Source organism: Colossoma macropomum, unplaced genomic scaffold (genome assembly GCF_904425465.1).
Source record: "Colossoma macropomum unplaced genomic scaffold, Colossoma_macropomum, whole genome shotgun sequence".
NCBI lineage: Eukaryota > Metazoa > Chordata > Actinopteri > Characiformes > Serrasalmidae > Colossoma > Colossoma macropomum.
Window position 1 is genome coordinate 13423114 of NW_023494790.1, and position 12077 is coordinate 13435190.

The window sequence follows — 12077 nt, forward strand, 5'->3', positions numbered from 1 at the left end:
TGTCCAAACGTCTTTCTAAATGCTGAATTAAGCTACTTTAAGGTCTTTGCTGACACATGCATTCAGTTGCGTACACACGACTTGTATAATCTCCATAGAAAAGCTTTGAAAATTAAATGCTCTGGAACAGCCACACGTCAGCATTGGGCTAAGGAGCAGCAGAATTGCATTCTCAGGAGTGATGGAGCACCACAGAATATCTTTCGGTTGGAGCTGGACTGGTGTTTGTTATCCTGAACTAATCATTCAACATCAGCACTTGACCTTACTCACACTCTTGTGGCTGAATCAATCAAATCCTCTTAGCAATGTTACAACATGAAGCCTTCCCAGAAGAGTAGAGGCTGTTACTGCATCAAAGGGATGAGTAGGTGTTTACAACTTTTGTATGTACAGTGTGTGCTGCTGTATCAAAATGCTTACAAGCAAAAAACTGCCAGCCAACACCGCAGAGACATTTTGGCTAGAATTACGCTGCTATTTCAAAATGTTGATGGGACAAATTGACAGAACAAACAGCAGATGTTTTGTCTACAATTAATATATTGCTATTTCAAAATATTCACACATCACAAACTGCTAATCAACAGCTTGAAAATGTTATGTCTTTTAAAATACATTGCTATTTTCAATGTTCACACAGCTGCTATGTATTAGCATGTATTGTCTAGAGCACCTCAACCTGTCCTGGAGTACCACTGCCTTGCACATTTTCACTGCTCCCAAAACACCTGAGTTAGGGCAGTGAGCTTCCAGGACCAGGATTGAGAACCACTAATAAGACTAATAAGTCATTATTTCAAAACATTTATTCATCACAAACTGTTAGCCAATGGCATTTTGTATCAAATAAATACAGTCATATGCAACAATTTGGGCACCCCTAGTCAAATGACGTTTTGTTGATTTGAAAAGTTAAGATATCCTCTACAGACATGCATTTTAATGCGTAATTACTGTTGGGCTAACAAAGTATGCAGAGAAACAGATGGACTACAGTCTGTAATTGTGGAACTACAAAGTGCACCTATGTAGTAAGTGGAGCTGATAAAATGGACAATGAGCGCAGAAACAAGGATGTGGTCATAATGTTATACCTGATCGGTGTATGTGTATGTGTGTGTGTATACAGTGCACCTCACAAACATGTTGCTGGGTTGAAACAATGCCACCAGTTGCCAAGAACTAAATATGTTGCTTTTCAGTTTCAGGTGCTAGTTTGTCAAACCGACACATTAAGCATCTATAGACTGAGTATGAGAGTTAAACTTGACATTCTGTACCTGATTTGCATTTGTTGTGAGCCACCCTGCTGTTTTTCACTGAGCCGCTGTGCTGCGCTGGCCTGACATGCAGCGACGTGGTGTTGTGACCCCGCTGTGCCCGACACAATATGGAGAGCGAAGGAGAGTGATAAATAAAGTCTACGGGTGGGCTGAAAGCCCTGGGCATAGCCACAAGCCCACATCCAAGCTGTGCCAGCCTTGTCGGAGGCTGGTGCGAAATGCGCAAAATGACTCACAGAATAATTATGGGGCGCTTGGGGTGAATAAAGGAGGCTGCGAGGATTAAGAGTGCGGCTATAATGCACTCTCGCTGTGTGTGTTGCGCCTTGTCAAACTTGGAGATCTCTTTCATTCATGTCCTTTTCATCACCATGTCTGCATCCTGTAGATTCTGATCAACATCAGTCGTGTTTCCCTGCGGTCCTCATTTCTCTCTTTCTCTTTAATATATTACATCTTCCCAGTTTAGAGAGACTTGCACACATAATTGTAGATGTAATTACGTCTTCGAAAAAAAAAAAGGTTAGACATATTAAAAAAGAAAGTTTTGTTGAAAGTGTTGTATATTAGTATATATTTTTGAAAAGTGACTTGTGTCAGTTCGGTTTTCCTTTAGCATGAGTAAAGGCAGCTTCATGAATAAAACATGTGCTGACAGCGTTGTGGAAACTTTGGATGCCAATATGAAGAGGCAGCTGACAGATGCTTTGAAAATAAGGAGCGTCCACTGGCTAACTGACGGAAAGCCCATAAACACCATTCCCACTTTGTTGGAAATGGAATCATTAGCAAAAACAGCGTTGATTATTTGATGTCCGGATGCAGCTTTGCATCTAAATCGCAGTTTCATCATTCTTCCTTCAACCGCACTGAGAGAAATAATTCAAGCTGACAAAAATAAGAGCTTTGCCTCGCAGGCTGTGATTGGTGACGACTCTTTATATGTGATCAATTTATTAATCCATGCTACATTTGACTTTAAATGCTTCTGGACGAACGGCTGTTGTAAAAGCTGTTCAAAGCAAACAAATCAAAGATGACAGCACTTTTGATAATGGCACTTCATACATATCCAATAAGCCACAGGAATCAAGAGAAATAGGACATCTACGGAAGCTCAGACAGCCTAAAAAGAATGGTATATACTAGGGATGCACGAATATGGCAATTGTGGGCCGATGCCAATATCCAATATTTTTCATGTACATATCTGCTGATGCCCATGGTCATGCAAAAATATGCAGCAACTACAATAAATACAGTACTGTGCAAGATGCCTAAGACTTTTGTAAGCCTTCAATACTAATAATATCAAATCTATCAGTATTTAATTTGGCCACTCTCTTTTGTGCATTCTACTGCCAGTATAACTCTTCATCCCTCTAGTCTTAAAATCGAGTTAGAGCTATCCTGCCAACAAAAGGTTCCCACAGGTGTCACTGACATTATATTCCCCTTCAAAGACACACTAACATTTACACAAACAACTACCCAAACACACCTTAGCTGCCTCACAAATGTTTCTCTAATTACCATCTAATTCTATAATTCTGATGGAGATTAGCTATAAGATAGCTTGCTTGCATAAGGATGGGGAAAGACAAAAGAAAATAAGTGAAAAACAGAAGTTTCACAAATGACACTTCTAATAACTGTGCAAGACCTGGTAGATGACCAAAACTGTCACCATCAAATAAAACAGTCTATAAAGCTCTCATCTTTGAGAGAGAAAGTCAAGCTCTACTCTTTTTTCACATCTGAAAAAAATGTTATTTCTGTCCATCCGTCCACTGTGAGAAGACAGACAAAAAATAACAAAAATGCGCACTAGAACACCAAAACTGGACCTCTGAGATGTGGAGATTCAATGGACTGATGAGTCTAAAGTTTACACAAATTGTCATAAGCAGAAAATGCAATTAACTTCTAAGACTGAATTTTGGAGGTGTGGAAAAATATGCCTGCATGTTTCCTTGAAAAACTGAAAGAACCCCCAAAAAGAATGGAAGCTGTATTAAAGGCAAAGAGTGGACAAACTATATACTGAAAAACTTGATATTATATTTAGTTGTTGAGGCTTCTGTATAATTTTAATGTTTTAATGTAATGTTTGTAAACCTGTTTAAAGTGATCTCTGCTCTTTGCACAGTACTGAACACCATTAGATCACATCTAAATGTCAGTCTGTTGGCAATTATTTCTTTAAAGCCATTATTTGACAAAAACGATGTGAGTCCAATATCATTCTGCATGCCTAGAAACCATAAACTAATTCAGTACAGCTTTAACAAATAATCAGTGTTTGCCTTTTTTGATGTAAACGTGTCTAGTGTTACTAGTGCTCAGTGTAGGAATAAACAGACAACAGCTGTGAGATACAGAAAAAATAGCATGTCTTTAACACGGCATATTGCACAGCATATTGGAAAGCATTTACATCAAACAGCTTGCCTGGATGCATGTTATTTTCTCAGAACGTGAGCATATGAGCTCACACAGGACCCATGAAACATGACTGAGTGCTTCCTTTAAAGTTTGGAGTTATTACTGTCATTTTACTAATTACTTTTTATTATTTAAGTAGATACTTAATTACAAAATTATATGAGTTACACTGACATATGACATGCTTTATTTACAGGTTCAATTCTGCACTCTGCATTTCTTCTGTTCTGACATCAAACAGTATCATAAACACAGCAAAATTACAAAGGATTCTCTTCCTTTCTGCAAAGACTGTGTGCACAGAATTAAATTCAAATCATGACAAAATATCTTCTCTTTTATTTAACAAACACAAAGGAGAAAAACTAAAACTAAAACTAAGAATCCACATTTTTGGCAAAGGTCTTCACTCATTAATTAACTATGAGCAAGATAATCGAAATAACTACATCTTTTTTTTATTTTTTTACTGCAGCGATGCGTGACCTCTAAGAGTTAACTGTGAAACTGTAAGGTCACACAGGGCCTCGTATCTGCACTTAGCTTCTCCTCAACAAATACCCCTCTGTGGAGGTCATGAGTGCTCTTTCAGGTCCAGCGCTTGAGTTAAACCCTGCTGTGTGGGGACCCACAGGCTGGACCACTGCAGGGGAGAAAGAGACTGAAAAAGGCTTACACACATTGACAAGACAGAGTGACTGACAGACAGATGGATGACTCTGTCTGGCATCTACTGCAGAAGACCTGAACCACAGAGCTAGTTGGAAAGACGGCACCACTTAGCTAAAGAAGAAAAAACACAAGAATGTGTGAAGTTTTCAGTCCTACCAGAGACATTACAAAAGAGGAGAGAGATCATTATTGGAAAATCAAAGGGAAAACTCGTAACACTCAACATGAAGCCTGTTAATAGGGAAATAAAAAGAACCAATCAGCTTGCTGGTAAGCGTAGAACCAGGACAACCCCAAAAAACATGTTTTTTTGTGCATTACTGAGCCAAACGCTGAACTAATTAATGAGATTTTTGACTAATTTCACCTGTGATTTCAAATATTTTTTTTAAAAAAGTAACTTGGCCTTTTGGCCAGTTTTTTTTTTTTCGGCTTTTCCCCTTCCGGTAAGACAGGAGGCTGGTCTTGTATGACTAGAAACAACTGCCCAGGGACATTGTCAAGATGGCTACAAAGTGGACAGACTTTCCTGTAAGGACTTGAACATGCCATGCTAAAGACTACTCGCTAGCTGATGTTATCGAGGCATCATTCTGAAAGCACTAGGTATAAGTTTTTTTAAGTCATGAAGTATGGTTTATGTAAATTTGCAAATTATCATGTAACCATCATCCTAAACGGTGACAAATCAGTGAAAAAATTGTCAGGAGAGACTGGTTATGTAATTTGAGACCATTCTTTGCTGAAAGCTGTAGACATGTAAGATAGCTAACATTAGCCAGACCCTATTTTGGTGCATTTGCTAATGTAGCAATTTAGGTTCCATGAATAATTAAGATTTCATGGTAATGTAATTTTGTGGCAAATTCATGTGTAAGAGTAAATGTTAGAGTTAAAAAAAAAAGGGACTGTAAAGATAAGTTGCACAATAGTTAACACAAGCTAGGTGCCATTTTGTTGGACAGCACCAACTTTTGGATGATTTGGATGTCATGAAGCACATAACGTAGGACAGCTAACGTTACCATTTAAGGCTTTGTTAGCATCCATTCACCTGATACAAAATAGTGCTTTTTTTGCTCTTTTACAGCATTTCAAATAGAAAAGGCACCAAAAACACTGGTGAAAGTACTTGTAGATCATATAAAAATTAATTTAAATTTCTAATAAACATATTTATACATGTGAATGTATTGAGCTTGTCTTTTCTTTGAGGATGTCATAGCACATTTTTCCAAAAGAACACAACATAGCTATGACACGAATTGTGTTTTAACAAATCTGTTTTGATAGTGTAATCAGGGACGAATCCAGGTCTCATGAGGTCCCTGGGCACAAGGACTACTCCTACATTCTGACAACAATGCACAAAATAACGAAGTTTGGGTTCCCCAGTCAAATGACGTTTTGTTGATTTTGTGAAAACAGGTACACATGCTTAACAGAGAACACACTTCTGCACACTTTAATGCACAATTACTGTTCATTAATTGAATCGAAGTAAATAAATAATAAAATGTTTTTCAGCCCAAAATTTTCAAATGTAAAAGTTTAAAAATTTTTAAATGTATTTTTTCCCACTATGGTAAACTCAACAAATAAATCTACACTATATGGACAAAGGTATTGGGACACCCCTCCTAATTATTGAAGTCATGTGTTTCAGCCACAGTCATTGCTAACAGGCGGGTAAAATCAAACACATAGCCTTGCAGTCTCAATAGACAAACACTGTCAGTAGAATGGGTCATACTGAAGAGCTCAGTGGCTTTAAACATACCACTGTCACTGGATGCCACCCTTGCCACAAGTCAGTTTGTGAAATTTCTGCCCTGCTAGATCTGCCCCAGTCAACTGTAAGTGCTTACAACAGCAGCTTAACCACGAAGTTGTAGACCACGCAAACTCAGAGTAGGACTGCTGAGTGCTGAAGCACACAGTGCCTATCCTCTGTTGGAAGCAACATCAGCAAAAGAACTGCACGTTAGGAGCTTCACAAAATGGGTTTCCATGGCCGAGCAGCCACACAAGCCTAAGATGAAAATGCACAATGCCAAGCGTTCGGGGTGTAAAGCATGCCGCCACTGGACTCTGGAACAGTGGAAACGCATTCTGTAGAGTGATGAATTACACCTCTCAATCTGGCAGTATGATGGACGAGTCTGGGACGTTACCTGCCTGACTGCATTGTGCCAACTGGTAGAGGAGGGATAATGCTATGAGGTTGTTTTTCAGGTTGTTGGCCTAGACCCCTTAGTTCCAGTGAAGGGAAATCTTAATGCTTCATCATACCAAGACATTTCGGACAATTGTACGCTTCTAACTTTGAGGGAACAGTCTGGGGAAGGACCTTAAAGGCATGGCTAGGTGAGTTTGGTGTGGAAGAACTTGACTGGCTCACACAGAGCCCTGACTTCAACCCCATCGAATACCTTTGGAATGAACTTGAACAGAGATTGTGAGCCAGGCCCTCTCGTCTAACATCTGTGCCTGACCTCACAAATGCTATTCTGGATGAATGGGCAAAATACCCACAGACACACACCAAAATCTTGTAGAAAGAGTCCCAGAAGAGTGGAAGCTGTTATAACTGCAAAGGGGAACCAACTCCATATTAATGCCTATTGATTTAGAAGGGGATGTTATAAAAGCTCCTGTAGGTGTAAAATGTAGGTGTCCCAATACTTCCGCCCATATAGTGTAAAATGTGCATTTAAATTAGCAGAAAAAATGAGCAGAAAATGTGTGCGTGTCATATTTTTCACTTTGAAATCAATAAACAGGTTATTTGCCTGAGGGTGTTCCGTCCTGAAAAGTGAACACTGCTTGAAAAAAATATAATTTGTACAAAATTATTAATTTTCGAGAGCCTGCAATAGCCTTTAATTTCTTGTACAATTATGTTCTGCACATTTTTGGTACTAGGAGGCTTTTGATTATTTTGAATATGGTAGCAGGGTACAGGTCGAGGGGCCCTTTATTTCATTAATTGAGTTGACAAATATTCAAGGCTATTTGTGTATTTATTTTTTGTATCTGCAGAGATGTTTGCCCAGTATTTGTGACACCTTGGGCCTTGTGGTCCTTGAAGCCCCTGGCAGTCAGATGCCCCTGGGGTCAGTAATCAGTAATCCTTCCCTGACTGTTATAAGAATTTTCTAAGCCGAACCCTAACCGTAACCTCAGTAACCAAAAGAAAATGTTTACCCTTTCATCTTTAAAAAAATAAAAGATGTAGGTTTAATTAAAAAAAATAAATTCAGAGCTTTTAAGGTAATTTAATTACTGGTTACACTGTAGGGTCGCCCCCTGTTTTCTCTACTTTTAATACAACATACTGAGAATGTACAAAAACACACACACACACACATACACACACAAACACACATACAAACACACGCACACACACAGACCAACTGCTCCACCATCTACTGCAGAAGGCCTGAGCCCACAGGGACACACACAGACATGAGCGCAGACACAAACACAGATGATGTATGTGCACACACACACACACACACACACACACAGTGGGGAAATGGATATCCCACACATGTACCCACATAAAGGCAAACAAACATAAACAAATCTACAGTGCACCTGTGCACACATGCCCACACAAATACAGTGACGAAAAAATGAGTTTTCAGACACTTATTGTGTTATTTGATGTAGTTCCAGCGTATGTCCACTTTACATTTACATGCTTTTTTGATCTTGTACTTTAACAAAAAATATGAACAAAAAAAGTATGTATTCACATGCGTTAAAAATCATTTTATAAAATGAAAATCTTATATTAAAATATATATATGTAAAAGATACAAAAGATACACAAACACGTTGCCATTGGTTTGGATGATTTCATGCAACAAGTAGCAAACGTCAAAGGTGAAGGAACTTCTTAAAAATTCTCAGGGGCAACACTCAAATGGAAAAAGCTACATTAAAGCAGAGACCTTAAACAAAGCAGTAAAAGCAAAGAATCTGTCAGTACAGTGTTTAATAATATGCTAGTGGAAGTTTATGGAACCACCCAAGGCTGGTTTTACACAGTGAAATGTTCTTGAATCTAAATTGCGCTTGAGTTGCATAATGTAAAGTGTCCTGCAACTCACTTGAATCTCAGCTGCAACAGCTGCATGGGTCTCAACTTCATGAAACAAGTTTAATGAAACAGCCAATCAAAACAGCGATAACATGTCACACAGCATATTTTCAAGTAATTGATTTCACTGGATGATTGGACAAGAAATTAAAACAGCAGATGGTTTATTGGGAGGTTGAAAAAAGAAAGACTAACAGACTAAATTAAATAGAAGCTAACGTTTCTGTAAAGAGCTACTTTAACAAAAAGGAAATGACAGCTGGAAAAAATACTTGAGGATGATAAAAATGAGCAAATACAGAAATATCAGCTTGTTAAAAAAACATACAAGCTGCTAATTTAGATAACTAGTGGAATAATGGTCAAGATGCATGGAAATTATGTGGCATAAAATTTTAAGCGAGTAAAGCCAGCCCAAAGATACCGACAGCGAAGTACGGAGGTGGGAGCATCACAATACAGGGCTGCTTCTCTGCAAATAGTACTAGGGCATTACACATCATCGAAGGAAGCATGAATGTAGTGATGTACTCCAAGATACTGGATAAACATTTATTCTCATTGGCCAAGAAATTGAATCTAGGGAGAAGACGGACATTTCAAGATAAAGACCCCAAACATGCAGCCAAAATACCTCAAAACTGATTTCTAAAAAAGAATATGAAGGTGCTTGCATGGCCTTGCCAATCTACTGACTTGAATCCATATGAAAACATATGGATATCATTACCTTGGACAATTAAAGAAGGTTTGCCAAGAAGAACGAGCCAAAATTTAACTGCAATGCTGCAAAAAGTTAATAAGTTCTTACCACTGAAGTCTCTTTGCTGTTGCCAGCAATGGCTTCGCTACAAAGTACTAATGTCGTTCATTTGTGGCGTTTAAATACTTTTTCCCATCAATTTTGCTTTTTAAACATATATTTGTTGATGCTTTTGAAAACAAGCTTTTTGTGTTTTGTAGTAAGCAAATAGGCAAAACAAACTTATGTGTAGATATGAAGAGAATATATCCACTAAAAGTATATTCAATACAATAAAAAAAAGTGTGAATAGTTCTTTGTCCTCACAGCATGTTTTACTTTCAACATATTAAGGTAGTAAGATTTCTTCTTCCTTTTTTAAACAGTAAGTTTATTGACTCCTCCTCAGACACGTGGACTTTAAGTGGACACGTATCTCCAAGAAAACAGACTAATACTGACATACATAAGGGGTGGTGCAATTAAAACACCCCATGATCCAGTCACTTATCTACGCAACGAGCGAGTGCAGCTAAAAGGGGCAAAGTGCTTCTCTCTGGAAAAGAAGACTGCTTCATACAGCTTCAATGAACAATTATTGCACAAGCTGTTTATAGGATTTTGTTAATTGCGTATCACATTGAAAACATCATTAGTCAGGACGGAAAATTAGAAATGTAATTGAACTCCTGATACAGAAGGCCCAGCCGGCTGTGATTACCTTGCATTCATTAACAAATGTGATTTTCAACTGAAAATAAATAAATAAATAAAAATCTCTGAATAAATTATAGAACAGATATGATTTAGTCTGAAGTAGCCTCACTGGCACAAGAGTACACAAGGACATAAATATACACTACCGCTCAAAAGTTTGACATCATTGCTTTCCATAGTATAAATCTAGATTGTTGAAGATATGTAGAATGATTCTAATACACTAGCCCTGAGCAACATCACAAGTTAATATGATTATAAATAATCAGCAGGAAGCTGAAAAAGTAAATAAGTAAATAAAATTCGAGAAATGTTAGTTTTATCGGCAGTGATGAACAGAGCTGTAGATTCTGAAATGATTGCCTATAGTTATAGTATAACATCCATAATACCTTTTATTTTTAAAATGACCATCATATCTCAAGGCAGAAAACAAACAAAAAAACTACCTGGGGATGTAATTCAGTTTAATTTTATTCCATTTTTATATTTGCTTATGTGTTTTCTGACACTATGTAACTTACTAAAACATATTTTAGTTGCAAACCGGAGTATACAAGTGTAATATAGCTTATTAGTAATGGAACATGAATAATCTCAAAAGGAAGTAACCTGAAAGACAAATACTGTTGCTGTCAGAACAAAAGCTCATATCTCCAAAATGGTTACTTTACAGGTGAAGGAAAAAACTGTCTTAACTTGTAATGAAAGTTGACGGCTTTTTTTCAAGTAACTTTGTGCCCATTTCAATTAGTGTTTTCATCATGAAATTCTATTACAAAGTAAAGGATAACTTTATTATGCAAAAAAATGTATTTATGTGTAACTGATGTACATAGAACAAAGTATGACATATAGTGTCAGAAACCACATAAGCAAGTCTATTTGAGATTACTTAACAACTCAATGTGGTTTGATGATTTAGACATGCAGTAGCACAACACTAATTGGTGCAGACAGACGAGAGATCCGTGAGGTAAGCTAATGGCTAATGTTAAAAGTCCGTCTTAAGCTTTGAGTCACCCTATACCTGAATTATGCTTATTTTATTTAACCAATTGACTGAACATTCCATTTTGTTACATTTTGTAACAAAACAAGCAATAACAATAATAAAACTTTACCAAATGTTTCGGTAGTGACAAATTTAGCTAATTTTGAGCATAACTCAAAAACCCTAGACAGTACATCGCTATCAGACACAGCATTGAGCAGCAGTAGCATTTTTTTAATTAAAACACAAGAAAAGTTTACATAATTGCAGAAAATATGTGTTTCAGTAGTGACAGTTCTTAATGTTACACACTGATTTTCAGACTTTGGGCCACATTTACTTCAAAACAATGGGATGTAACTGCCCACTATGTGGCCAGGGGACAAGGAAGTAGTCTCACTTCCCACTCTAAAATGTAGGGGTAGGGCAAAAATAGGGCTCGGTCAATGGACTAAAACGGTTTGTGTTTCGGCAGTCACATTTTTGCTAAAGTAATTAAACTCATGATCAATTTAATCTTTCGACTTCATTTAAGAAATCATAAAGCAAAAAATACATCAAAAATTAAGTATTATTTTCACAAGCCGAAATTTGGGGGTTAGGGTTTGGGGCAGCCACCTCACAGTAAATGATGATTTTGTATATATTAATTGTCTTACTATCTCAATTAATGCCTTGGGTTTAAATACATCACATCTTCATCCTTGTAAATATCTAAGGTCTGAATACTTCATTGTTTTTTTATTCACTGTGGGACTGCAGATTGAACTGATTCGGTAGAATGGTTCATATATAAGAACCGGGCAGGTTATTAATAAGGAGCTTAATACAGGCACTGAAATGAGGGCAAAGGGTTCAGTCTCTGCATGGACTGTTAGTACTGACAGTTATCACTCTCGCATTGTGCCCTTGAGCAAACTACTTAGCCTCCAGTTGCTCCTCAGCTGCTGAAGCATGGAACTACAACCACACTTTGTCTTCCTCCCTCAGGCTTACATTGTACAGGAGAATATGTGCTCAGCACACTTTACCCCAGCAAAATAGAGGTTAAAAATTCATAAGCGGGTCATGTCCAGGGCAGGTTTCCAGGGAATAGGCCGATCTCAAAGTGGT

General features: G+C 37.6%; 1 protein-coding gene across 1 annotated transcript in view; it reads right to left on the reverse strand.

The window, feature by feature from the left end:
* pcdh15b (protocadherin-related 15b) overlaps positions 1-12077 on the reverse strand; it is a 302478-nt gene that overhangs the window by 89831 nt on the left and 200570 nt on the right. The window lies entirely within an intron of this gene.